General features: G+C 41.1%; 1 long non-coding RNA gene across 1 annotated transcript; it reads right to left on the bottom strand.

The window, feature by feature from the left end:
- LOC134165602 (uncharacterized) lies at positions 1-27,241 on the bottom strand. The gene is made up of 2 exons (XR_009965580.1): positions 27,098-27,241; positions 1-945 (listed from the first exon to the last, which is right to left on the bottom strand). It is a non-coding gene; the product is annotated as an uncharacterized LOC134165602 (long non-coding RNA).
- Positions 27,242-27,897: the final 656 nt, after the last annotated feature.

Below are 27,897 nucleotides of genomic sequence, written 5' to 3'. Positions count from 1 at the left end.
TGCCGGTCAAAGAATGTTTTTTCTTCTCACAGTGCCACCAGTAGCATCAGTACAAATCCTGAACTCAATTTGTTTCCCACTAGAACTTCATCAGTAGTAATTATTTCAGCAGAGAGGAGAAAAATCAGACTGGATACTGACCCCACCATCTATTCAGTGGAAAAGATACAGCATTGTGCTCTAAGCTGCTGACTGCCAGGGCACAATCAGCCCAGAAGCAACCTCGTTTTCAGCAGCAGCAGTCAACAGCTTTGGTATATGGCACTCATCTGCAGCCAGAAAACACTTCCAGGATTTTGCCAACATCCCTGTGACTGTCAACCCTATTATAGCCCCTGCACTGGCTTTGCAGAGCTACAGCAGGCTGTGTGAAGTACACAAAATCTGTGCAAGCTGCGGACGGATGTTCCATTGTTTCATTACTCTGATGCTGGTGTGAACTGATGGGAAATCAGAGCTAGAGGCAGGACCTCTATTATTGACTTTGATGCAGAAGGCAGCAGTCTTGCTTTTCAGTTTCCAAACTGAATCTGCTAGGAGAAACAGTCAGCAGAATCGAACCAGCAGAGAAGCTGGCTATATATTTTGTTTATAGTCTCACTTAGAAAGCACAGTTTATGATCCGAGTAGCAGTAAGGCTGACTGTACAGTTGTCAGCATTCAAAACACTGTTGCTAACTCAGTCCAGGTTCAGTTTTGCCACTCTTAGGAGACGTATCCAGGGAAACCCTTGGTACAGGCTGCCATAGATTCTCCCTGTGTGATCTCACTGGTGAGGTAGGGTTGGGGTGGAGCAGGAGACGAGGTGATCCCATTCACTCCACTTCTCAGGCTGTCACACAGGAAAAGTGTCTCTCCCTGCAGAAGGAGCACAACTGGATCCCCACGTGTACTCTGATGGGCTGCAGTAGAGTGGGACTGAGAGGATGTCTCTGGCACCATTTCCTGCATGAGCAAATAAAGGACAGACAGAGATGTACCCTCACAGTTTGAGCAGAGATGAGCAAAGCCATTACCTAGCCACCTCCCTGAGATCTGTGGTTTCAAGCAGTTGTCAATGTCAGCCTGTGATTGAGGAGGTTTGATGAGTCAAGATGTTATAAACCTTCATCTCCATTTCCTCTGGAGAAAAAAATTTCTCAAGCACATTCATGGCCACAGGAGATGGCCACAACCACTTCTCTCTCCTGAAACATGCAATGAAGTAAAGCTTGCTCGGAATCATCTCACACTTCCTGGCTTTATGAAATGCATTAATTAATCCCACATTAGCATGGGGATGGATTTCCTCCCATTGTGTATCTTCTTCCAGCCATTATTTCTATTCTTTTTAAAGTTACTTAGAAAAAGCACTGTTTCCTATTAATCAGCATTATGCCCATGGGTTATGTATGTAGAGTAGACTGCACACAAATATGATATTCTAACACTGATTGCTCTTGGTTTGCTCCCATTTGTTACCTATTGATTTTCAGGGCTTTGGTATATATGACCATGCATGCAGTTAGTAAACCCCCTGTGTCACAGTGAAATGGCACAGGTTAAACAGTGCAGTGTATTTGTGCCTGGATGTGTGTATGTGCAATCTGTGAATTTCAAGAGCTATAAGCACAAGCTCGCCTGTACAAGATAGGTTTGAAGAGCTGACATTAAAGGTAATATGAAAGTTCAGAGGTGCAAAATAATTTAAATGCACAGAAGAGGTAGCAATAACGTTTCTAAACCCAGGCAGTGAATTATGTATATAAGAAACATTAAAAATGCAAAGCTGACTCTATTTGCATTTGGAATGCCCCCTAGCTGTTACCAAAGAGGAGGAAATTGCTTTATGCTGGATTCAAGGACATACTACTTAGTGCTGTATTTAAGTCAAGGAGGAATATCACTCATTTTTATTCTACCACTTTACTTGGTCTTATGTAATCTGTCTGATAGCGGAGTCAGTTGTCTTACTGTATTTTCTATCACAGAGAGAGAATATATAATTCAATCATTAAACCTTTATTTTCAACCGGTTCAGAGATCCCTCGGAACCATATTCGTGCATGTAAATCATGGGCTGTCATCAGCCCAAGAGGATGGAAATATCAGTATCGGGCTGTCCTTTCCCAAATCACTTTTGAGTAATCACGGGACAAAATTAAACTTATTCACCATTTGGGGAATACGTAGATGATGTGAAACAGTTGAATGACACATGGTTTATTTGCAGGGAGTGGGGGTAAGGTATCACTTCAGGGCAACCAGGATCTAAAACAGGAGGTCTGGTTCATCTAAATGAATTTAAACCCTGCCTGGGAGGAAATTTGTGAGTGAAAATTGCCTTTCTTGGCCCTCACTCCAACAGTAGTGACTGTGAGCTGGACGTCAGCAAGTGGCATGAATAAGTGTGTGAGCAAATGACTCCATCTAAGTAAGGATTTAGGCTTGGACGTGATACTGAGAAAAACGTCTCGTATCCTGCTATCAGGATATTTTAGCTCACAGCATCTGTAGGTTGTCAAAACTGACCTCACCTGATGTCAGGAGAGTCATCTCGGGTGTAATTCTGGAGTTCTCATAGGATCAACTGTTTTTCTGAAAAGACCAGTTACCTCCTCATCTTTTCCCTCTCTCCCAAAGAACAACAACTATTGCATGGGTTTGGTCAATTTTAAACAGAAGGACAAAAGATGGTAGAAGAATTACAGCTAAAGCCAGGAAGAAAAACACTGGAGATTAAATTCAGATATGGGAGTAAGAAACTTCCATTAAAAGAGACATTGATGTGAGTCAGTGTATCTCGCTTAAGGGGCAAAGCAAAGCTGGAAAAGTGAACATCTCCTTAATGAATATCAGAAACATGGGGGCAAGAGACAGACAAATCAGAGGTCATGTGTTGTATCACCCGTGCCAAAAAGAAGCAAGAAAATAAATGAGACTTGCAAGAATAGACTAAAGCCATTAGAACAGGGACGGCTGGAAAGGGAGGGCTGCGCACAGGGATAGAAACTAGCAGTGTGTCTGCAGAAAGCAATGAATACTGGATTCACCAGCCTGGTAATTTCTGTAACAGAGGACTTCTGGAGAAATGGCCTTTGTATGTGTTAGGGGTGAAAGAGTGCCGGATTACACTGTGCGGGGCAGTGTGGAATAACAGGGACAACTGCTCCAGAGAAGTGGTGTTACAGGATGGAGGTCTGAAGCCTGCTCTCTGAGGGGGATCAAGAAGTATCCATGGAGAAGCCCAGAGGAAGAATACTGTTAATGCTTCAGCCTGACATATTTTGTTTAATATTAAAGGCCAAACTTATGCTGACTGTTAAATCGATATCAAATCAAGACTGGAATGTTTTATGATCATGGACAGTGAACTCCCTACTGCTGGAGTCATAAATGATGTCACTTTTCAGCAGTCCTGGGGCTGCCAATATTCAGGCCAGAAATGCCCATTTTAATTAAAAACTTTAATCTTAAACACAAAGCGTCACTTGCTGACAGTGAGAAGTACTCCTTTGTGTTCCTCTTGTGCTTTCGAGGCTCTGTGTGGAGCACGAGACAGTCTATGTCCTGCTCAGCACCATCCCATCCCTGTGGCAAGGCCCTGACTGAAGACAAACCTACTGTCAGAACAAGCTTGATGTAAGAGCTGAGGAGAGCACAGGTCTTGAGATGTGAAGGATGGCATTTGGGTGTGAAGGAATGCCACATACTTGTGTACAGCACACCCCCAAAATACCCTGTGCACTTCAAGCACAGCTTAACTGGGATCGGGAAGTCCACTCCTTTATGTTCCTCCCCAGTACCAAGGAGCACGGTAGCATGTGCTTTAAATCAGTAGTGCTTAGTCTGACTTTGCTATTATTTTTGCTTGGCATGGGCTGGACCCAGAATCCTCTAAAGACAGGTGTATTCTGCATCTGAGTCTTTGAATCAGCCCCCAGAGGATGAATTTTATCAAGGATTTCATAGCCTAGAATGATTGAAATCAACAGAGACCTTTGCCACTTTATTTATGTTGCCCCACTTGGTGAATACATGCCAGTGACTGGGAAGGCTGCACTACAAGGTCATTTTTTATACCTTTTAAAGTGAAGCATTATTTAGGCACATGTCAAAGCTTTCACAGGTCTTAAGGATTAAACATGAGCCACAGGTGTGGCTCATCTCAGGGATGAAAAGGTTTGTTGGCACTGGGGGGGGTTTGAAGTAATGTCTCCCATAAATCCGAAGACTGACTGGAGGCTTGTGAACAGGAATGTCAGGAACTGACTCCCTCTTGCTGTACTCCAAATCTGTGCTGTGGATCCACAAAGACATAGCAACATCAGGATCTCATCACCATAAAGTCCATTCCCAGGTCAGGATTCCCTGCACAGCCTGCGACAGATGGCCGACCACAGCCGAAATCAACTCATCCTGTTCAGTAAACCTTTTCCAGCAGTAACAATCACAAGCCCTCTTCTGCTAGATCAGTCACCTTAGAGAAACAGCAAACTTGGAGGAGATTTCATCAGACAGAAACAATGTCAAGTCAGAAACTTTGCATTACTCTGGTCTAGTAAGCCATTCAAAGTAGCTGAGTAGGGTTATTTTGCTGTTGTGAAACACATCTGCGTTCATCCACCAAAGTAGTGTGAGTAAGGGGGATTTGCTTAGTTTTTTGCCTTCTTCAAACAGACAGAAAATATCCCCTCTGCAAAATTAATGCCTGCTTGTAAGTTCTAAGGCTAGCTGTATCCTTTGCTTTTAAATTTGCCCCAGATCTGTCAAAATTGCTTTCACAAGTGCAGGCTGACATAATGATAATAAAAAAAAAAGACAGTTTCTAATTGGAGTGGGACATACGTTACAGTCGTGTCATTTTACAAGGGGAAAGTGATGTTTTCTAGTTCATATGTTATGATAATTCCCCTTGAGAAATGTTTCTCCTAGATGAGAACTTTGCCTATATGGTGTAGATCATCTTGCAGTAAAGAGATAGAAATATGATGGGAGTTTCCACAACAAGATTTTGTGGAAGAGCTCATAGGTTAACATATTACACATGCTCCATGGAGGGCATTCAACATCTACAGCAAAACATTCCTGGTGTATAATTAACATCTCATTTTACCTCTGCTTTTCAGTTCAGAAAACTGATAAAATATGTTTAGCCAGAAAATAATTTTTGCACATCTCACAAGTAAGGAGTGGAGTTTATTCAGAAATTTAATAAAAAAATAAATCTACCTTTTACTTCTAAGAGCTATTTTTTTTTCCTATGAGCAGGCATCTCTTCCACCTTTGCCCAAAATGATTTGTGCTAGATACCCTTTGACTAAGAACACCGAACAAAATAAGCTGACAATCCAATGCAGTGTGATCCTCCTTATCAATAATATAAGAATATTACTTATAATTACTTTATTTGAAAATGGCAATAACATCCTATTAACCTGGAAATTAACTTTGGACAACTGTTCCTATGAGATAATATATGGAATCTATTTCATTGAAATCTCTGTCTTTATGTGAATAGCTTTTAGCTAATTTTGTTGGCTGCAAATGGGTCCCCCTTATTTCATTTAAATGGAGACAGAATTAAAAGGAATGGGAAGCTTCACCATGAGATCCAGGTCTTTGTCTTTTGTCTGTATGAAAAATCCTTTTCCTCACAGTGTAAAGACTACTCTGTTAAATTATGATGTAGCTTTTACCTAACAAAGTTTTCTGCCTTTCCAGCATTAGCTGCCCTGGTTATGCCAGGAGCCAAGGGCCATGAATGACAGGCAATACCTTCACTGATTTGACCTGGCACTTGCAGATCTGTGCTGTTTTCCAGGTATTTGAATACATTCAATAGCAGCAGCCACAGTGCATGCATTGATCCAGCACTAGCAATGCTGCCAATGTAATCCTGACCTGGTGCTCACTGCACCCTGACTTTTGTGGAGGGTTGGAAGCTGCTCCTTGATGTGAAATACAGCACAAAAACCTCAGTGTTCCTTCTACTTGCAGGGTCCCCCAGCTCTGAATTCCTTTTCTTTCCCCTGATTTCCATTTAGCCAGGCTTTTCTCATTCCCAGTGTCAGGTCAGCTTTGACAATTCACAAGTCATCATATTTATCCTCCAGGGTCTCTCCTATAGCTGCCTATAGGTGGTCTAAACAGGTCATGGAGGACATACTGCCTCATGGTGAACACAGTGAGCACAAGGAAGGCAGTGTGACTACAGCCTTCCCTGCTCTCCTGCTCTCCACATGAGACTGATAATCCCCTTGACTATTACACCATCTAACACTCCAGTGAAGGAAATAATGTTCTATGATCTCCATTCAACAAAATTCTTAAATACCTGCTTAAGATGTATGCCTTGCTGCCTCTGGAGTCAAAAAGATTAGTCATTTACTTGCAGTTAAAACACATGCATGAGTATTTAATATGTTTTAATGGTTCTATATATTCATTTGTCTGTTAAATGGCTGCAGCCCTGGACGTCCCCACTGAAAACAGGATGAAACTCATACATCAGATGCCTTCAGTCCACCAGACTGTTCATAGCTGGGGGAGGGAGAGGAGGGAGGAGGTGTGCTAGTAGTGAGTAAGCAGAGATTTTGTATCATGCAACAATAGGTAGCTATATTTTTTTGTACATTGATATGAAGTACTCATATTGTTATTTCTCTGAAAGAATGATTTGAGGAACTATTATGAAAGGGAAAGCACAGCTGTACTTTAAATGCTGTTTCACTGCTCTCTCCATGCTCCATGTGGTGCAGCAGACCACAGATATGGTTGTGCCAACTCACACAAATTGATAACCTTCAAGATAGACTTTCACCATGTATTTTAATTTTCAGCTTCTGGATCTTCTATATTCTTTAATCTATTAAACAATTTTCATAATATCACCTCTTTAAAATACTGATTTTATTCTGAGCTTTACCAAGTGAACAATAGTCTGGCTATCACTGACCTAAATGAATCCTATTTTAGGTAAATGGTCTTTGTCTATTATTATAGTTCATACTTAATTGCTGAACAGAACAGCAACCAACACACTTGCTTCTATTGGAATAATTCCATTCAGTAGCAGCTTCAAGAGTTATAATTCTTTAGGTTACACCAAGTAGAACACAACATTATTTCACAGCAAGTTGGTCATTTCAATCAATGTACCTGTTAAAACAACCTAACAACCTGCTATATGGTGCAAGAGGCAGCTTCTACAGTGCAGGCACTCAGGGTGGCTGTAGACCTGACTGAACCAACCACTTCAGGTGATTTGATAACTGCTTTGCATTATTAAAGCAGCATGGATAGCTAGAGCATACCAACCAGTGAGGCCCAAAGTAGTCTACCATAAAGTGCCATATGGTTATTTACAAATGTGAATGCAACTTCTATTGAGATTTTAAGCAATTATCTGTTAATGGGACACCATAGAAAGAGCTGTACAGAGTGTTAGTCTTTATTTTAGAAGCAAAGTAGAAAACTCTATCCTTGAATAAGACTGCAATAGATTCTGGTTTCATTGCATTGCTAATGTCCCTTAAATCTGAGCAGTAAGGACCTTCTTAGCAAAGAAGAGATTCACAGTCCGTGCCACTGGACTTTGGTTCTGGTCAAAATATAAACAAATGAACTCACTAGCTGAGACAATGATTTGGGCACCATGTACCCTAAAGTTCCATTCAGAGGATGTCTTGAAGCACATGTACTCATTTAAGAGCTGCAAAATGCTCTACTTACATTAGCTTCAGTGGATTTCTTTGCATACTTTAAGTTACAAGTATGCTGTAGTACTTTATTTTAGCTGAAGGCTATATGTGATGGGAACATCCTATTCATTCTTTGTTGCCATAATTAAACAACCATCACATAAAACCTCTGCCCCCAAAGAGTGAGCTTCAAAACAACAACTTTGTGCTGTCTGATTCTATTTCCAGATACCTGTTTGCACAGCCAGACAAGCCTTCATTATTTATTTTATCCATTGTCTAATAATATTTTAATATTTACAGTCTCTGAAGTGAAGGCTTTCCACACTGGGGCTCTGTCACTGCTCATCCATGGCTGAATTGTCGTTGAATAAAAGGCAGTGGTCTCATCAGCTTCCCTTAAAGAAGGACTGGGACCCCAAGTCAGTCACTGTGTATGAAATATACATCTCCTTAGTTTTCCCCTTGCCCTCTCAGTCCCCCAGTGTGAAATGAAGAAAAGTATTTCCTCATATTTCTCATGTCTGAATGTTATATCACTTAAGCCTGCGTAATAACGTTCTGGAAATGGCTGGTTAACAACTGCCACAGCACAAGCAAGTAGCTTTGATCAATCTTAAATCCTCATCCCTTGACACTTTAATCAAAATAATTTAAAATTCTATTAAGCACAATATGCGGAGCATTAACACTCTGAACCAGTGAGCAGTTAGAGCGGGAACGCTGAGTGATACATCTGAATAACAGCCTTGTTAGAAAGGCTATCATCTTTTGCTCCTTGCTGAATCATCAGCGATGATAGTGGCAATATCACTCTTTCATTGCTAATGTATGGCTCAAAGGATCTGACAAGGAGCTAAATTTCTGATTACCTGGGATAAGCTGCTTTACTGAAGTAAGTAAAATCTTCTGTCCTTTAAGACTGAATTGGGTTCTGGAGCTGCCCATCACCCAGGAGCAGGGGTAGTAACAGGCCAGCCAACATTATTCCTGCTGTGCAATTCTCCAGCCTCCCCAGTCTTGCTGCTACCAACTCATTTCATTCAGATCTGCTGCTCTGTCTTGAGGTTTCTTCTGTTCCTTACTGTTGTGGTTTTTTTTTCTCCATTGTTTTTCTAAACACCAGAATCCAGCATCCCAAAGGACAGAACCAAAAGGCTCATCCACCAGTCACTGGGCAACTGCCATCTCCCAGCACAGTTACCATTTAAGAATTGAAAACACTTAAATGCCTTTCAAAGCTTTGTACTGACTAAATGTTCCAATACTGACTCAGATTTTTTAGAGGATGGGGGGTTTTGTTTCTGCTGGCAATGCAGATGTCCATCTGGAGAATGACAAAGGAGAGTAAATGTTTTGGGTTGATCTTGGCTGTGCCTTTGTGGCCAAGCCCATCATGAGAAGTGCACACAGAAATCACAGATACCCTCACAAGCCCCCTTCCTTTGGACTAGAGCTCTGGTTTTATTTGCGCAATGCCTTAGGCATGCAGATCTGAGGTAAAGCCCGTATCTCAGGAAATATGTGCATACAAAACCTCATTTTTGTTTCCTTGTTTAAAATAGAATGGGGTAGGTTTAGGTGATGTCTCCAGGCCCTTTCAACCTTATCTTCTATAATTCTATGAAACTAAAAAAAAAGTGACACCTACTCAAAAACACAGACATGTTTTTCCTACGACATTATAAATGGGCCAATACTTACACATAGATTGAATCATGAATGGTAATAGAGAGGAATTTCATAAGAAATGAAAGAAAAAGGGAAATTACAATAATTAACTAGTCGTGACAGAAACTGGAGGAATTCCTGGATGCTGTTTGTGTAATGCAAAGAATCCTTTGAAGCAGCAGAACACATTTTCCAAGTCACACTTGGGAAATGTACTTATTACAGTCCTGTGTATATAAAAAAAATTAAAAAAAACAAAATAAGGTTAAGAATAGCTTTGAAAACTCAAAAAACTCACAGGAAAAGGCAAATTAGCTGCTAAACTATCTCAACTATTACATTGCATCTTAGCCACTGGAGTATACAAACAACAATCTCCCTTGAACTGTTTGCAAAGAGCTAGATCAGTGATTGTGATTATTAAATTCAAACCCGTGAACACAGGGAGCTTTTTAGTACAGCAAGTGAAATCATTACTAATTCCCCACTGCCAGAACACATACCTCAGTGTGTGTGTGAGCACAGCCTCTCACGTAGTTTTTTCTTTCACAGTAAGATCTGGTAAAAAGCTGCTTCACTAGGTTTTAAAGCCCACTGGAGGTGCTGTACATTAACTGAGAAGACTGATCAACCCATACAGTATTAAAAAGACATTTGTAGACTCATTTAATCAATAATGTACAGTATTAGTGTGCAATTTAGATCGAGAGAAGACAGCTGTAAGACTATGATGCGTCAGCTAATGAAAATCAGAGTGTGATTCACTTAAGTAGAGAGGCCAAGAGGCAGCTCCTAAGCTGTGGTGGGAATAGGGATGGTAGCGTGCACTCCTGAGCCTCTGAGGCCATACCCCAGAGGAGGATTTCTCCCACAGCAAAGGTCTGAGTGAGCTGTCTCTCATGCAACATCCTTTCCATGCGTATAAGCAGGAAATTTTCTGAGCCACAAAGGCACCAGGTTTCTAAAAGAGTCAGACAAGATGATAAAATTTGACCTTGAAATGTTTCAGAAGTTGACAGCCACCTGGGATATGTCGACATACACAAGCCTGATTTGAAATCCTGTTTGATTTCAAGACTCAAGAAAGAAGGATTTCTTTGTGAAAAGGAGCAAGAAGAGGAAATTCTGCACTGTTCACATGAATTACTCTAAAGCTATATAGCAAACCCATATGATAGCTTTCAGTGCCATTCTACAGAAATGGTTATTCAGTCCTAAGCACTGTCTTTTTCTTAGAGATTTGGACCTTTCTTAATGCTAGAAAACTCACAGTTCCCTTCAGGTGTGAAGTCCACCTTGCAATGGGCCTAGCTGGCCTTGTGCTTCCATTCCTTAATCACTTTTGTGCACTGAGCAAGCTGCCATGCAGGACTGGGAAAGTGTAGAGAAGCAGTGGTTACCTGGGTCACTATCCTTAATGCACTGTGCCTTGGGGTTAAAACCTGCTTTGAGTTGCCCAGGAGTTTCAGACAGGACTGGGACCAGCAAAAGAAGCAGGATTAGATACTTAAAGCTGGCTCTTCTTCCCATCCTCTTTCCATCTACCTCTTTACACCCCAAATATAAACCTCTCAGGTTGTTTAGAACCTATTCACAAGTTTATATAGATTTTCACAGACGTTCTCTACCCAAGTGCTTGTTTCATTTATGAGGCAGATACGTTTCAATGTGCAGAACATGCCAGGCTCTTGGCAGTGACAGTCACTTCATGGATGCACCATCTGCTGCTCTCCGGTGTGACTGGTTACCTACTTTTCATGGCACATTTCTTTTTGCTGGCTGAATGACTCCCAAATCCATGAGGTGCTCTTTGAGAAAGCTGTGTAGAATCTCCTGATGTCAATACTTATGCAAACACATATTTCCATTAGAATAGCCTTGTTCATCTTCATGTTCTCCTATGGAAGTGTGATACTTCTTCTGTCTGCAGTTTTTGCTAGCAGAAGTCTGCTCCTTCCATTTGTAGGGAGGCACAGATAGAAGACTATTTTCTACCACAAGTGCTGAAGAAAGTAGCTGTGATTACAAGATATGAACTGACAGAGAAGGGAGCTTGGAAAAAAGGGAAGACTTTCTGTATTTCCTTAATCTTCTGCATAAATCACCACGTGTCTCTCTGTTGTGCCAAACATCACAACTACCTTAAAGGGAGGGAACAGGGAGGGCAGGTAGACAATGATTTTTCCTGCACGAGAAAGCAGGCATTTGGACTGCTATTAATAGAAGTTCAAAATAATTTGGGGGAAAAAAATCACAATCATAAAATTTCAAGTTTTCTGACATGTTCTGTAATCACTAATTCTTGGTAATGTTCACTGTCTTACTTTACATAAAATCACTGCTGATACAAGTTTAGTTTTATGTAATACCCCATATGGTGGATTCATAAAAACCTTCTACAGGGAATACCATCATAAACTACTATTTTCTGCTATAAAAAATAATCATTAAAGTCCAGACATGCACAAACAAGGTAATCTGCCATAAATTCTGAAATGGTAAAAACACTACAAATGTAAATGTATTCAACTCCCATTGCAATGCATGTAATTTCCATAGCTTTAATAGAAATCCTGCAGTTGCAGTGGTTTGGCGATGGGTTATAAATATAGTAGGAATGAGTCAGCATGCAAATCCCTTCTGTGGAAAACAACTTGGGAGATTTTATAGCCCAAAGCTGTTTATTATTTTGTAAGAACAGTAATGCAAGTTCATGTTCAAAACCTGCTGAGAGAAGAATTTGCAAAACATCCTATTACGGAACAGGCAGGAAAAAAGCTAAGACCTATGTAATAGGACTGCGCTAGAACATTTTCACATCCCCATTTAGCTGATTTTTTCTTTTTCCTCATGTACTTATTAGGCTCCTTGTGAGATTATCACTATGTTATCACTATTATCACACTGATAAAATGAGAGCACAGCTAAGGTTTGGGATTTCATTTCTCAGTTAATGCAACAGCCCTTAAAACTGCAGACACATGGAACAAAAAAGAGGTTTCTGGAAGCTTGCTTTAAATAAAGGAATTGCAATTAATTTTTAAAGATTTGGGTTGGTTTTTGTTTGAGGGTTTTAAAAAAGAAAATATTTTTCTGTTGCTGTGATTAATAATCAGGAGAGAATGTATTTCTGATGCTTCCAGCCCCCTTTATACCCAGCTGACTCAAGCATTTCTGTTTTACATAACAGACTGTAATGAACAAATTCTATAAACATGATCTAATGATGTTGCTTAGGTATACTAGCAAGTGCAGAAAGCTATTTACTTTCAAGGCTGTCTCCATTATGCATTTCACACAGCAGAGAAACACTTTTGATGCCAATGAATAAATAACGAGGCAGGTTCTTCAACTGGACTAGGGCAGAAGGAAATTTCCCAGCCCTCAGTGCCCTGTGCCAAGCAAAGAACTTCTCTGGTGTGGTCCTATACAGTCCAATGCTGGCCCAAGGCCATATGGACACCAGCTACGCTAGCACTAACAGAGCCGGATGCATAGGGCTGCAATGGTTACACCACTCAAAAGCACAGAAATCTGAGCTACTTGGGGCTTTCAGACCTCTCACAAATCTAGGCAGAGCATATGTGTGCACTAACTTTCGTGGATTAGATAGAGCTGTCAGTGTAGCTATAAGGATTACTTTTTTTTTTACCAGGACCATAAAGTTGCTACTGGAAGTGAAAGAGTTTTACCTGTTTACCTGGAGACTGGGAGAACAAAAATAACAATTAGGTCCACATTTATTCATTCATTTATTTATTTTAACATTTCAACTATATTTTGATAGGAAAATGCAAACAAAGTGTATAGATTACAAGGTCAGTTTGCATGGAATGTTGTAGGGTTGTTGTTTTTCAAAGCAACAGAAAATATGATTTTTTGGATCAGTTTGAATCAGTGGGGGCTCATCTGGTTGCTGCAATGCTTGGTCAGAGTTGTCACTCGGGTCTTTCATGTTCCTGCTTCTCTCTGTAGGATGGAAACCTTTGCTAAATTATCCTTCCTGTGCAACCTCCCCATCTACTGATTGGCATCAGGTGAGTCAGATACCCTCAATATACAATGACAGGTATGGCCTCACCTGGAGAAATTCACACTGCAACCCAAATGAAATGCTAAATAAGATTTGCAAGATGCCTTTCAAATGGAGCCAGAAGGAAAAAAATCTGATTAAATTTGATTTAAAGAAAAATCAAAATGTTTGGACTCAAAATGCTCATGTTTTGTTTTCATCAAATACAGTCTAATTTTGACATTTTAGGGCTATTTTGAACATTTTCTTATTTTGAATTCTTAGACTGTCTTGGGAGAAATAGTAGATTTTTTTTGCAAACTGGCTGCGTAATGAAACATCTAAAATACAATTATTCACTTAGTCAAAATGAAGAATATAACTTAGGTCAGCTAGATAGTGAGGAGATATAGAATAATAGAATCACAGAATAGTTAGGATTGGAAAAGACCTTAAGATCATCAAGTTCCAACCCCTGATGTGAAATAAATAATATATATAAATTATCTATATAATAATATCGATAAAAAATGTTTATTTAGATAAAGACAACTGATTTGCAACCCACATATGCAGCAGTCATAGTTATAAAAAGCCAGTTAAGCCCAAATATATAAAATACATGTAAAAAGCCTAAGTTATAAACTTAGCCAGCACCGGAAAACAGTCGTTCCTATGGTATATCTAATTTCCACATTACTCAGAAAAATTATTTTTTTTACTTAAGAACCAGTACAAAATTACTTTTTAAGAACTTTCAGTTCTGATTTTGTTACTGTCTCAGAAGTCTCATGACCATATATCAAATCTAAATAATAATGTTTGAGACTAAAATCAACAAAGGCCACATCTGTAAAATGTATCCAAAGTGAAAGGGGCAGGAAGCCTCCATTTTCTATAAGCAGCTAACCCTGTCTAAATAACCATTATCATTACTGTAATTTCCTTCTCCAGTTTAAAAGAAAGGCATCTTTCCATATGCAGGACAGAGGAAGTAGGAATTTTTCTATTAATAAGAATAACAGGTCTTGGACTATTCCAGTCAAAAGCTGATCCCACATTTAATTATATTATTAGTTTCCTAAAGAACATACTTTCCCAGCAGGAGACAGAATTGCATGAAACTCTATTTTCCCTTGTGGCAGCATGAACGCTGACTAACCCCATTGCTACTAACAGGACAGAGACAGTGCAAGAGCAGAAATCTACATTAAGAGCTGAAAGTCACTAAAATCATTGCCACTCAGTTTCCCACTTCAGCTCCCAAATTCAATAAAATTTTGCCCAAACTTAGATCCATTTTGCACTTCTGCACTTGGCTTATCACAGCCCTGCTGTAAATAAGCACACAAAATCCCTGTTCTAGGGTAATAAAGGACATGAGGACACAAAAAGCTGCAGGTTGAAACAGCTCACAGGTGACATTCTCCTTCAGTTCCCTATTTTCTTCCAGATAGCTGAACCCACAAGAGCTATATGTAACAAACCTCTCTTAGGTCTTTAATTTCTGAACAAAGTCAGTGCATGCTGGTGCTGACATCCAAAACTGCACCTTCCTGAGCAAGTTTTGAGCTAATAGCCACCAACACCAAAACAAGATGAATAGAATAGCAGAACTTCAGTTGTCCTCATCAGATATAAAGCCACATAAAATCCCATATATTTCTAGAGCTTTCTGAGGGTGAAGTAGTCTGCCTGTCTAAAACATTTTAAAAATATAAGGCCTGTAGCCAAATCTTCCACTGCATGAAGCTCTGTCTTAGAGCACATCAGGAGACAGCAAGGCACCTTTGAGCCAGTTTCGACCTTCTTTCCCTATGGTGTCCAAAACTGGTCTGTATTACTCTTGGTTCCTCACAGGACTGCCAGCCTGGTGGAGCACCAGGAGATGTGCCATGCGCTAGCACTGCCTCTACCCTTGACAGCCACACTTCTTGTGCACCTCTTGTAAGCACTGCCCTCCCTCCCTGCAGGAAAGCAGGAGGCAGAGAGCAGAGAAGTGCCACTGCTGCCCTTCTGCCACCTCAACGTCGTCCTGAACCAGGGCCCAGGATACGAGCTCTTCTTGAAAAGTGTAGCACAGGGTGTGCATTTGCAGGAAGACCCACAAAGGTACCTCAGTTACTGACACACTCAACAGACCAGTGCCTAAAAGCTACGCCTACACGTGATGAAGCAAGATGCCCAAGGACATTTCTCTTGCATAGGTGTAGATAAGGTCACCCAGAGGTTCCCTGCAGATGTGGGTGTCCTGGGTTCAGCAGTAGCAGTCATGTTTCTCCTTCTTGGTAGCTGGTGCAGTGCAGTGTTTTGACTTTCAGCTCGGGAACAGAGCTGATAGCGATGTTTTGGTTTGGCCAAGGACTTTGTGAGGCTCATGCTCTGCCAGGGAGGAGGGGAAGCCAGGAGGAAGCAGAGACAGGACACCTGACCCAAACTGACCAAAGAGGTATTCCATACCACAGCACGTCATGCCCAGGATGTAACTGGGAGTGAGCCGGAAGGGTTGGGAGACTGCGGGGTTGGAGGAGGTATCGGTCAGAGCTTGGTCAGGCTTGGGGGGCAAGTTATCAGTCAGCTGGTGCTGAGGTGTTGTATTCTCTTCCCTTGTTATTTCCTTTATCATTATTATCATTGGTGGTAGCAGTAGTGATCTGTGTTATACCTTAGTTACTAAACTGTTCTTATCTCAACCCGTAGGAGTTGCATTCTTTTCGATTCTCCTCTCCGTCCCTCCGGGAGTAGGGGGAGGGAAAGAAGGGGGGGGTGAGTGAACGAGTTGCCTGACTGGGTTTAAACCACTACAGTGGGAATGGCAAGACATACTCAGAAAGGTCTTTGGGGATTCTCCTTTTAGGGTCTGTTATTAGCCCTGCTACCTGTTAATTCCACACCTTTCCAGTGCAAGAGACTTCAGCAGAAAGCAGGCATAGACATGAATCTGTCCCTTACAAATATAATCTCAGTTCTCTGAGCTGGGCTCCATGAGCCATGATACTGTGGCTTAGCAAATCAGCATCTGAAATTGGCAGGTTTCCACCACCAGCTCACATGTGTGTGAGTGTTTTTTCAGGCTTGTGCAACAGAAGTTGTGATTTCTCATTTCTTTCCTCTTCCACTGGATCATAATTTAAGATCCATCATTCAAGACTGCCTGATCTTGATCCACGTCCATATATCACAGAGAACATTAAAACCTGACCTTTATACGCAGGATAATAAATACCTATGAGTCACTTACAAGGTAGTAACTCACTCTCACAGTTCAGCAGAGAGTAAAGGCTGAACCTCAACATGAAAACCTTCAGTTGCTGCCAAATATGAGGGGGCTTATAATAATACTTTTACATTGGTAAGCCAATAAAGAAGGCTAAATGTATTTCAGAAGTGTGATGATACATTAGCAAACAGAAATGGAGCTGAGCAGTTGCCAAAAAAATGGAAAATCCAGGATGCTGCAATCTCCACCTGCATAATTCAAGGAATTACTGTATTTGTCCTAGAAGCCAGCTGGGTCGGTCTCACTTCAACACAACAGGCAGTGTGTCAGCCAACACAGTCATCTGCCAGCTTCTTCACTTTTACCATCTGATACAGCAGCTGATGCACTGACATTGTTACTGTGAAATGGGGAGTGGGTTTGCAGGGCTTCTTGCTTCTCAAGATCTGCTTTTTGACACTGGAGTCACACCGGTGGGCAGTGTGAGGATGGCTTTTCTGTGGGGATGGCTGATGCATGGCTGGTAAGCAGCCAGAGGGAGTCGCAGGCAGTTTCAGCATCTGCAGCTGTAGCCCTCAGACCAAAAGGAAAGATGAGCCTTGAGGTATTTTTAGGCTTCCATCATGAAGCACTGTCTGTGTGGGAGGGCACAGGCATAACCTTTAGAACACAGCACAAGAAGAAATATTATCATGATTTAAAGGGTTGACATCCGATGGCCAGGTCTCTTGAAACTCTCTTCCACCTCGATAGCTATAGTTAATATTTATACAGAGAGCTCTTGAATCAAAGAAGAGGAGGGGAAAAAGAAGCCTTGATGATGTAATTTCAGCAGCCAAGAACACCCAATACAATATTTTGTGCATTCATCAGCACACAATTTTAATGTGACATTAACATTCTTCCCTTTGCACATTAAAAGGGACCAAGAAGCAAGAGGGCACGGACAATGCCTCTTTGCTCTCCAATGCATTTCCCCACCTTGGAAGCAAGGCAGTGGCAACAATGGGTACATGTCTTTTGTGCCACCTGAGCCACCATTTTTCTATCTTGTTCTTGTTCATGCCATGCAAATATGAGCTGAGATCACCATACTTTTGGCAGGAAAGTGGCAGAGGGGGAGTTACTGCTGCTCGCCTAGCAGTGAATTACAGCCTTTTGGCTCATAATTTATACTATCCTGAGAGGAGACTCAAGGAAAATTAATTTACATAGCCTAGAGAAAAGAGTGCTAAGGAGCCCCTGTCACAGGGGGCTCACTGGTGTAAATCTTACATACCATGACCAAAATCAGAGGCATTATGAAAGGTTTATAAAGTAAAAGTGGACTTTGGTTCACAGTCCCTAAATACTAACAGCAAAGCACTTGGAAGGACAGGAAATCTTAATTTCTGGTATGGGGACAAGGAAAAGGAATAGCACAAAGCGAACAGAAGAACCCTGAAGTGAGAAAAAGGGAAACATGTTCAACGAGAAGCGTCAATGAGATATTGGAATGACCTGCTGAGGGGGGACACAAAACCACGTCTGGTTTGTTCCTTTCATTACTGGCCAGGGAACCTAGGAAATACTCAGAGAATTCAGCGTTGACTAAGCCACATGAGGCAGGCCACAACGCCAGTCTTCCCCCTTGACTCACAGCAGAGCTCCTTTTGCCTGCCCATAAGGGCACTTGAGGTCCTTGCTCATAGATGCCACCTGGTTGCTAAGCCGCAGGCAGCAGCGAGCAGGAACAGCATGCTGGCTCCTCTGGGCTATGGTGCTCCTCTCAGGACAGGGACCACAGGAGAGATTCTGCCTCCTCTCAGATTGTTAATCTGCACTGCCTTTGTGCAGAAAAAGATAGGCAGAATCTTTCCACAAAGAGCAATTTTTTCACCCCAACAGTTTCTTTTCCAGCAGCAAGGTACAAAATGCACCTTTTCTTCCTGGAGCCTTGAGCTGATTATTTCCTTCTGTGAGTGCCTTGCCTTCATTCTGTCAACAGTCAGGTGGCCTAAGCAGGCATCGTTTTGAAAAGACAGCCCCTGGCATTAAGAGGTAGAGACATTAATGGAGAATTTTGCTTCATTAAGTAGCCCATAAAATTAGGAATCATTGAACACCAGGGGTAAGAGACCACAATTAGTCAACATTATAAATGCCTGGTTTCACAAAGGAACATATAAAGGTTTTAATATAGCTCTACCTGCTGATCTGCTGGATGTGAACTACTCTCACTTGAGCAGGATCTTCATTCACTACACCACAGTAGCAAACCTCTTTGAATTAGAAAGGGCTTATTATGCATCTCAGTGATAGCACTGAGCATATTTACTGAACTGTAATGTGAGAAAGCCTTGGCAGGGCTGCTTTTGGACTCTACCAAGCTGGTGCCTCTCACGATACAGAAACTTTTACAGGAAGATGTCCTTGTAATCTCCTGCCTTAGGAAATTCTGTAAAATCCAAAAATGAATGCAGTGCAATTTGTTTCCCTGAGACTGAAAATATAAACACTGTGAAACAGAACCAAACAATGAATAAGACTATAATGTACATGTTTTTCAGTCTCCAAAAGTCAGCTTTTTCAGTGGTCCAGAGAGTGCTGTGCTTGATGCTTTCAGCAACGCCGGGAGAGTGACAAATATTTAATTAGGAATAATCACCTTTTCTTTTTTTTCCTTTTTGGTATCACAGAACTTATAATGACTTTGCTTTACTCGAGTAATTTCACCCAAAAAATATCTAGTCTGTCCTGCTGGAACAGATGTCTATGCACACAGTTCCATCCAATGCAACATAATGTAGCTTTTTTGAAACTAGTGCAATATCTATTTTCCTTTAATGGCACATGCTCAGTACTTAAACAAACCTCAAAAATCATTAGCATTCATAATTCATTCTCTATTCATTCAAACTCTGTAGTAGCCTTGCTGGGCTACCCACTCTTTTTGTAAGATGGGCTGCTCTATCTGCTAGCACCCCTGCCTTCTTTTAAGCATCTAATGCAAAATAATAATGATCTTACAAACACAAACAACATATACAGCATCAGAGAAATAGTTATAAAGCAGTAAAGAGAAAATGCAGACATTCCTTTTCTAAGCATGTTAGCCCTTTCCTATTCTTCTCTTCGTTCTGTAAATTAACATTTTTTGCAGATAAAAAAGACAAATTCATAAATTACTGCATTTGGCAGTGGAATGTAGCAATGGTGGCAAGGCACAGCTGGAGAGCTTGAAATGTGGCAGCTTTCTTCAAGGCCATCATTTTCCTGCTCCTTTGGGAATCGCTGCTAAATGTGGCTACTGCTAATGTAATGAATATGAATCCATGTAAATCTCAGATGTGGAGCTGGGAGCTGTCCCCTCACAGGCAAAAAGGGAAATTTATTATTTTCCTATGCAGATTTTGTGAGCGTGCATGTGTATATAGCTGTGACCTTCCTTCCGCAGCTCACCTGCTCTTAAATACCCAGGTACTGCCGAACTTCCCATTTTTCATTCTGCGGCAAACCACCAACATGCACTCCCTCCCTTTTGAAGATGCCTGGCAGAATAATACACCACCTGTTCAGCCCCCATTTCTACCCCCCTCCTTACTAATTAAGCTCTGAAACTGTTTCCAAACAAAATTGGATTTCTTTTCTTCTGCTCCCCCAGCCTTCATCCCCTGACTGCACCTCCGTAAACATTTTTGATTGGCCATGAAAGGCACAGAAACAGCCACAAATAAGAGGACCTGTCACTTCAGCCAAAGTCATTAGTGCTGCATGGAGAAAGCTGGCTGGGCTCATACTGAGTGACTGCGTGACATGCCCAGGGATGGAGAGCAACAGAGAGGGTTCCTAACCTGTATCCAGAGGGGTCTCAGAAAGGATGGGGTGGATAGGAAAGAGCTGCTTGACTTCCCTGCCCTGCAAAGGCTACAGGTTGACTGACTCATCAGAAAAGCAGGACATCTGAGTAGCTAACAGACATTTTCCATAGAGGAGGGGGCTGTGTGAGGTATGTGTGTTCTGAGTTTGTTTCCACCACAGAACAGGCAGTTGGAATTTTAATCCATGTAGCTTTTGCCTCCGTGCTCATACAGTGCCTCACACAATGGGTCTTTGTCTGTTGGCACAGTACTACTGCAGTACATACCATAAATAATAATTGAAATAACAGTTATAAAGCTAAGATTTTTTTTTAATGGTCTCTAGAGCTGGAAGTTGTTTCTGGGCAATTGGCATTTTTGAAAATCAGGTCACCTGGTTAGGTTCCTAAATTCTGAATGCAGAGTCTTATTTTACCATTCATTTTCTTTAAAGTAAGCCTCCAACTTGGCTCATGTAGACAAATATGACGTGAGGGAAAGCAGTGGAAACACTTGTCAAAATAAACCAAGAATAATCATTGGATTCCATTCACAAGTTTTTGGAGAGAAAATATCAGGCCAGCCACCAAATAAGAACAGTTTCAGCCAAGATCTACAAGTAGAGGGACATTGTTCTGCTTGACAGTTCTTCACCAAAGTGATTAACAAGCCTGACTGATGACCCTTTGGGCTCAGATGCACAGTTAGGGTATTGCACATCAGCTGAGCTATCAGCACACTTCCTATGTGCGTGGCCTTGCAAATATAAAATTATGTGACTTGGCTTCACCCCCTTCACTGGGACTAATCAAAGTCATGTTGTCTTATATTTGCTGTCACTAAAACCATTCATGTGGCTACCACAGGCTCAGTTGTGGCCCTGCAAACAATACTGGAAACTAATTCAAGCAACAGCCTGAGTGCTGTTTGGATTCATATAACCAAAAGCAGAGTTCCTCCTAAAATGGTCTGGGTGCCATCCACCTTCTAAAGTGCAAGTCTTAAAGTCAGAGGAATTGCACCTGAGAAGTGCAAATCTTTCTCTCCTGATTATGAAGGGAGCCAAGTTAATCACCTCACGTAACTAGACTGGAAGCAAATAGTGCTAGCTGGTGCAAGTCCCATCCCATTTACTTGAGCTCTCCGAGAACCGCTTTATCCTCTAACTTGAAAGTTCCAGTTTGGAGTCCTATATCCCAGTTCATATGCAACAGCAGAGCCACATATAAAAAAGTGTCCATTGGTTCAGTCCAGGAAGAAAGTGCTTACTGGGTTCAAACTACTCCAGGGAACCCCACCTCTCTTTTCTTTTCTGGACTAGGGCAGAATTGAACTAGTGACCAAAGGAGAGGCCATGCAAAGGTAGTCAACTACAATAATCTCCTCTAATACATTTCACAAGAAATTTTATTAGTTTAGCTAGTATCCTGCTCTGCTGCACTTCCAAGCACACTAATTCATGGTTCTGCCACATCTTGATTCAGAAGCCAATGTGATCAACTTCAGCTAATTACACATCCAACTTGTGAGTTTCTAAAGGGGTTGCACAGAGCTCATGTTACCATGTATAGCTGGACCATTGATGGGAAGCAGGGTTTTGGCAAGAATATTCTGTGTGTGAAAAAGTATGATGATAATTTCACAGCAGAATTTGGTTTTAGTGTTTGTGGATGTCAGGGTTTAAACCAAGCCGGTACCTCAGAACCATGCAGCCACTCACTCGCTCTCCCCCCTTCCTCCCCCTGCTCCCAGAGGGATGGGAAGGAGAATCTAAAGAATGTAACTCCCACAGGCTGAGATAAGAACAGCCCAGTAACCAAGGTATAGCATAAATGACTGCTGCTACCACCAGTAATAATAATGATAAGGGAAATAACAAGGGAAGAGAACACAACCGCTTGCCACCGCCTGACCGATACCCAGCCCAACTGAGCAGTGGTCTAGCCCTTCCGGGTAACTGCCCCCAGTTTATATACTGGGCATGATGTGCTGTGGTATGGAATACCTCTTTGGTCAGTTTGGGTCAGGTGTCCTGTCTCTGCTTCCTCACGGCTTCCTCTGCTCCCTGGCAGAGCATGAGACTCACAAAGTCCTTGGTCGGAGTAAACGTTACTGAGCAGCAACTAAAAACATCAGTGTTATCAGTGTTGTTCCCAGGCTGGAAGTCAAGACCACAGCACTGCACCAGCTACCAAGAAGGAGAAAAATGACTGCTACTGCTGAACCAAGGACAGTGGACCTACTTCTGCTTCTGCTGAAATTAATAGTGAAATTGCCACTGCCTTCAGCAGAAAAACAACCAAGGTCTTTATTCCACAGAAACTCTAGCAGTAAAATACAAGAAATTCATTTTAGTTATTATATTTTGGAAGGCTGACAACAGCTGCATGAAGAACTGAACCTGCATCTCCCAGGGAGACACATAACACTTAAATCACTAAGCCATTCCCTTTGATGTCCATGTTGTATTATAAAATTAATCTTTTGTAGCAATTAATTAGAGTAGTTATGAGGAAAGTCATGCAGTCTGAGGCTCACATTTATTGCTCAGTGTGGCCTTGTTTGTTTAGTCAGATTCCCTTAAGCCATTAATAGAGCTGTATGTTAATTTCCTTAATGCTTCTGATCAGCATGTTCTGAGTTACAACTCCACTAGGGCTTCATAGATTATCCCAATACATAGTACAAGTAAACAAGAGATACTACTTCCCTCTGCATGTCAGTCTCCCTGGATACCCTAATGAGATTACATCTACACCAGTCAAAATTGTTAGAGATAAGCAAATGAAACTCCTTGAGCTGTGACTGACTTTTCTGGAACATTCAGCCCTGAAGAGTTTAAAAATAAAAAGTTGCCTGGGTTTCTTGCTGAAACTGTGAATAAGTAAAGAAAGCGAATACATTCTTTAGCCAGATTTCTTTTCTCCAAAGGTATTTCTCAGGAAATGCTTGAAAAGCTCAGTAAAGCACAGTCCCAATTTTCTTGAAAGGAAGTGAGCTAAGAGTAAATCTTGAAAATGACAGACCTAAAAACTGAAATGGAATTTATTCAAATGTCTTTCATGTCTAATGCATAAAGCCTGGTTGCTCTATCAAAGTTGCTTTGAATCAACCCTAGGTGCTTAAGCATGTGAAAAACCCTAAGCTCATGTAGGAAATTTTGAGCTTATGTATGTAACTTAACAACCGGTCCAAATCTCTCACTGGTCTCACATTCCAGTAGTGATATGGAAACAACCAGGCACTTGTCTCAGGATGCCAGAGAATGATAACTACATTTGTTATGCTTGCCTAAAGGAGTCAGATAATGGAAAAATGAAACATTACTGTGCTAAAAATAAAAAGTACTGCACCCCTCAAAAACAACCGAACAAAAAACAATCCCCAGACCAAAATGAGTGGCAGTCACTACACAGTGTCTGCTTAATGCACTTGACTATGTATGTTTTCTTCTTCAGATTCTACAGCAGCTACTCACAGATGCAGAACTGGAGGAATGATCTTCAAGTCCTTCATTTCTGCAACTCAGACTGGTAAAAATGGCAGCCTGAGACTGTTTCAAAAAGCCAGGAAGCCCTTGGAACAACATGTAAATGGGAGTTTGAAGGCTGCAAATCTCACATACAGAGAGATCAAGATTTCTCAGGAGGCAGGAGCTCACGGTGTGGACAATGGGCGAGACCAGGGCAGGCCAAGCCCTCCAAGCTGCATCAGGCACAGCACTATGGTCCCCAGCATGGGATAACTGACTTTCTCACAAAGCGTTTAGCCACTGGATCTATGCGTCTCTCCCCATCTCCTCAAAACCGGCAAGTCACCCCCCCAGTTGAATAATCTGAATGTCCATTGACATCTCTGTCACGGTTTATACCTGTGCAGCTCAGCATTACTTCTGAGAAGAGGTTTGGTCCTTAAATATCTCTTCTTTGTTGTGCAGAGTACTAGCTCTTTAAACAGTCTTTTGTCTTGGTGCTGATTAGCAAAAGAAATCATAAGTCAGTGTCTCCTTCTATACGCTGACTTCTTTATTATTTACTATGGGCGGGGAAAGGGGTGTTTGTCTTGAAAATGGCCTCTTTTAATTTTTCTTTCTCTTTTTTGAACTCCCCCCCCCCCAAACCTGAGCTTCCTGTTTAGGGTCAAACTGGTTAAACCTTATACTCTATAGGTATGTATGTCATGTATATCCACTGTAGTTCAAAGCCACTGTCTTTCCACCAACTCTTTGGAAGAGGCTGCACTAAAGAAAAGCTGTGGGATGCAGAACCTACTATTGAGTAGTTCATTAAACTCTTGAGATCTTTGCTCTACAGATGAACCTAGAGGAAAAAGATGAGACGCGTATCCTGAGAGAAATGGATATGTGCATGTCAGTGGTGTATCAGTTTCTAATCAATATTAAACCTCTAAATGCCAAGATCAATAACAGCTTCAGGGTTATAACTGTCACATAGTTTCTCAAACATATGGGTCAGTAATGATTTTCGCTTTGTGTTCTTTATGTTTAGCGGATGAGGAATCTCTACTTTCATCTTTAATATTTTCAATATTGAAATTCATATATACTCTAATGATCAGATGTCAGGGCCATGAGTAAGATCACCCTTTAGCTTAACAGACAATAAACACACCACAAAGATCCTACACTCTTTCCAAAACATAGTTCTGCAACGATGAGTTGATGTGGAGTCAGGGACTCTTTTCAGTAATGGAATAGGTCAATAGGTTTTGGTTTGGGAAACTGTCTGCCAGCAACCAAAGCCATACTGCAATGGCTCAGCATGATCCTTAAATGGGAAGAGTTGTTCTGTATCATTTTGTCTCCTGCACCTTAAAGAATAGCTGGAAAATTGTCACTGCCTACAGATCCTCAGCAATATGACAGCTCCGAGAGCACCTGACTGAACCAACCACTTAAGAATTCTTTTCACCTATGATTTTTCATCAGGAGATATTGATTCCCATCATTTCACAGACAAGTGAAACAATTGCATTTCTGGTGAAGCTTTGTTGTAGTTGCAAAGATATAGAAATGGGCAGGGTCTAAACAAAAGCATTTGAACTCTCTTTGAGTTCAAATATGAAGTTTGACTGGATAATGGTAATTGTTGGACTGTCTTAGAGAAAAAATAAGTAGTTCCATTAGAAAGGGAATGGGTTACAAAGCCTCAAGTTTTTCAGCTGTAGAAACTTGGACTATTCACCCAGGAAACTGGAAGTACTATATGGGTTTTGCTCATTAGATGTAATATTCCTTGAAGTCTAGGTATGGGAACGTGGAGATGCAGTGCACCCTCATGGAGAAGTGACAAGCGTTTCTGTAGTGCCCCCAAAGCAGAAAATGAAATGAATGTTATGTATTTCTTCCCTGTCTCTGCTCTCATTCTGATAATAGTGTGGCTGTGAGGGCTCTGTTTTGTCACTGTGTACAATCTACATACACAGCTTGAGAAAAAGCCCCACACAGTAAGATCCCTGCCAAATTATTACCCTCAGTGCCAACTGCTACACAGTGGAGAAGATAAGACTTCCTTTATTCTGCCATGTCCTACCATGAAGGCATGGCCCAGCCTTTGTTTTAATTAATCACACTCAAATTTGGATTTAAAAATGAGCAATTTTTAAAATGGAATAATACTTTAATATAACTGATGTATGCATGGTAGAAGCAAAGATAATTGCTTCTATTAATTGTTTCAATTAATAAATATATTACAGGAAAATGGACATGATCACCCCCAGAAGTGGGCAGATCTACAAAAATGAACAGCTCTACTTTTAATGAAATCCTTCTTTATCTTTCCCTTATATGTGAGGTTTTGTGAAAACTAAAGCTCCCAGGAATGTCTGTAGGCGACTGGTTTTGCTCAGTTTAAAAAGTGCTTCTCTTTGTTGGCATTCAATGGTTTTACAAGAGAAAATAATGAAAACAAGTAAAACCTGTAACCATCCCCAGAGGGACAGAAGTCAAACAACAGAAAGCTGATGTCTTTGAGCTAACTGAGCCACAATAGACAGGTCTTAACGCAGTAAGACATTCCAGAGACTGCATTAGGGACTGTCAAACCTGCCTCACTAACACTAGTTAAGTAAGAGACAGGGGGATCTTACTGTTTGGATCAAAGCTTTTCTTGTCCGGATGAAAGATCACATCAGCTTTGAAAGAAAGTTCCAGATGTCTATGGGAAAAATAAATAAATAAAAATTTCCTCTTCCATTCAGCTTGTTTTCCAGCAAATTTTGAATTACTTTGTCAAGAAAACAAAATAATATCCCAGCCGGAGAATGTGCCAGATGTTTCATTTAAAAACAACGTGAAGTCAGGAAGGTGGTAGCCAACTTAGAGGGACTGTTTGATCCTTTCCCAAGATTCCATTATTTCTGAGCAAGAGCGATATTAAATCATTCACTCTAATCAGTTCTCCATTTAAGAACAAGCAATCTTTATAAAAACGCGTCTAACTGTGGTCTCCTTCATACAGGGATGTCATGGCATCAGCATGTAGTGGGTGATATAGCAAACCAGATCTAGGAATAGTGACCTTACTATGCTGCAGCTCACTAAAAAGGCTGCAGGGGTTATCAACAAAATGACTTAATAGTGTTCCATAAAAAGTTATGTGAATAGTAAATTCAAATACATTTGGTGCCTTAGTGGATCAGAAAAACTTACCGGAAAACAGTCTCTGACACCATGTTCATTGGCTCATCCATTTTAGAGAGCATATAGATGAGCTGATTGCTTTAGACATTAATACACGCAAGTGCTTCGTTGCTAGCAAGGAGCAGATATATTAGGGAACATGAAAGAAAAGCAGTCAAACATAGACTTGGTTTGGCAATAGAAAACGCACACTTAGTGTCAGTGAGCATTTTGCCAGGGTAAGGCTGACTCATCCTCTGTTTACTTATCATAATTCCTCGCATATGCTTGTGTTGTGAGTGAGAACACAGCCGAAGACGTGAGCTTCTTTGTTAAACAAGTGGATCAACAGTCTCAAGTTATTTTAGCATTTGTTGGGAAGGATTTTACAGGCCCTTAAAAATGCAAGATGCCAAGAATAAATTGTTAGAGCAAAAAAAAGTGTATCAAAGCCTAGGCTTTGAAATATGAAGGTTTGCAGCTTAGGAAAAACACCCAATAGCTGTAGTCTGCTAGTTCAAGAATGAACTCTTCTGTACTGTACCAACTACATTACATTCAGAAAGTTTTGCCTCTGACTGCTATGACAGTGGCATTATTTAGACTCCCTGTGGAAACGTATTTCCCACAAAGATGAGTTTATACCAAAGGCAAAGAACAAAGTAGCCCAAGTTTTGATGAAGTATGGATTAAATCTGAGGTGTTTTCCTCAGCTTCTTCTCTCTGAGATGAACGGGAGGACTATGTTCCCTCTTAGATTAAGAATTCACCTGTGTGCAGTGATCTTGCTTAGACACAGATCGGTATGCCAGAGGCACATGCTGAAAAGT

Source organism: Pezoporus occidentalis, unplaced genomic scaffold (genome assembly GCF_034315485.1).
Source record: "Pezoporus occidentalis ecotype Australia unplaced genomic scaffold, CSIRO_AGI_Poc_V1 ctg243, whole genome shotgun sequence".
Classification (NCBI taxonomy): domain Eukaryota; kingdom Metazoa; phylum Chordata; class Aves; order Psittaciformes; family Psittacidae; genus Pezoporus; species Pezoporus occidentalis.
This window is presented reverse-complemented; position numbering and strand designations above follow the sequence as displayed.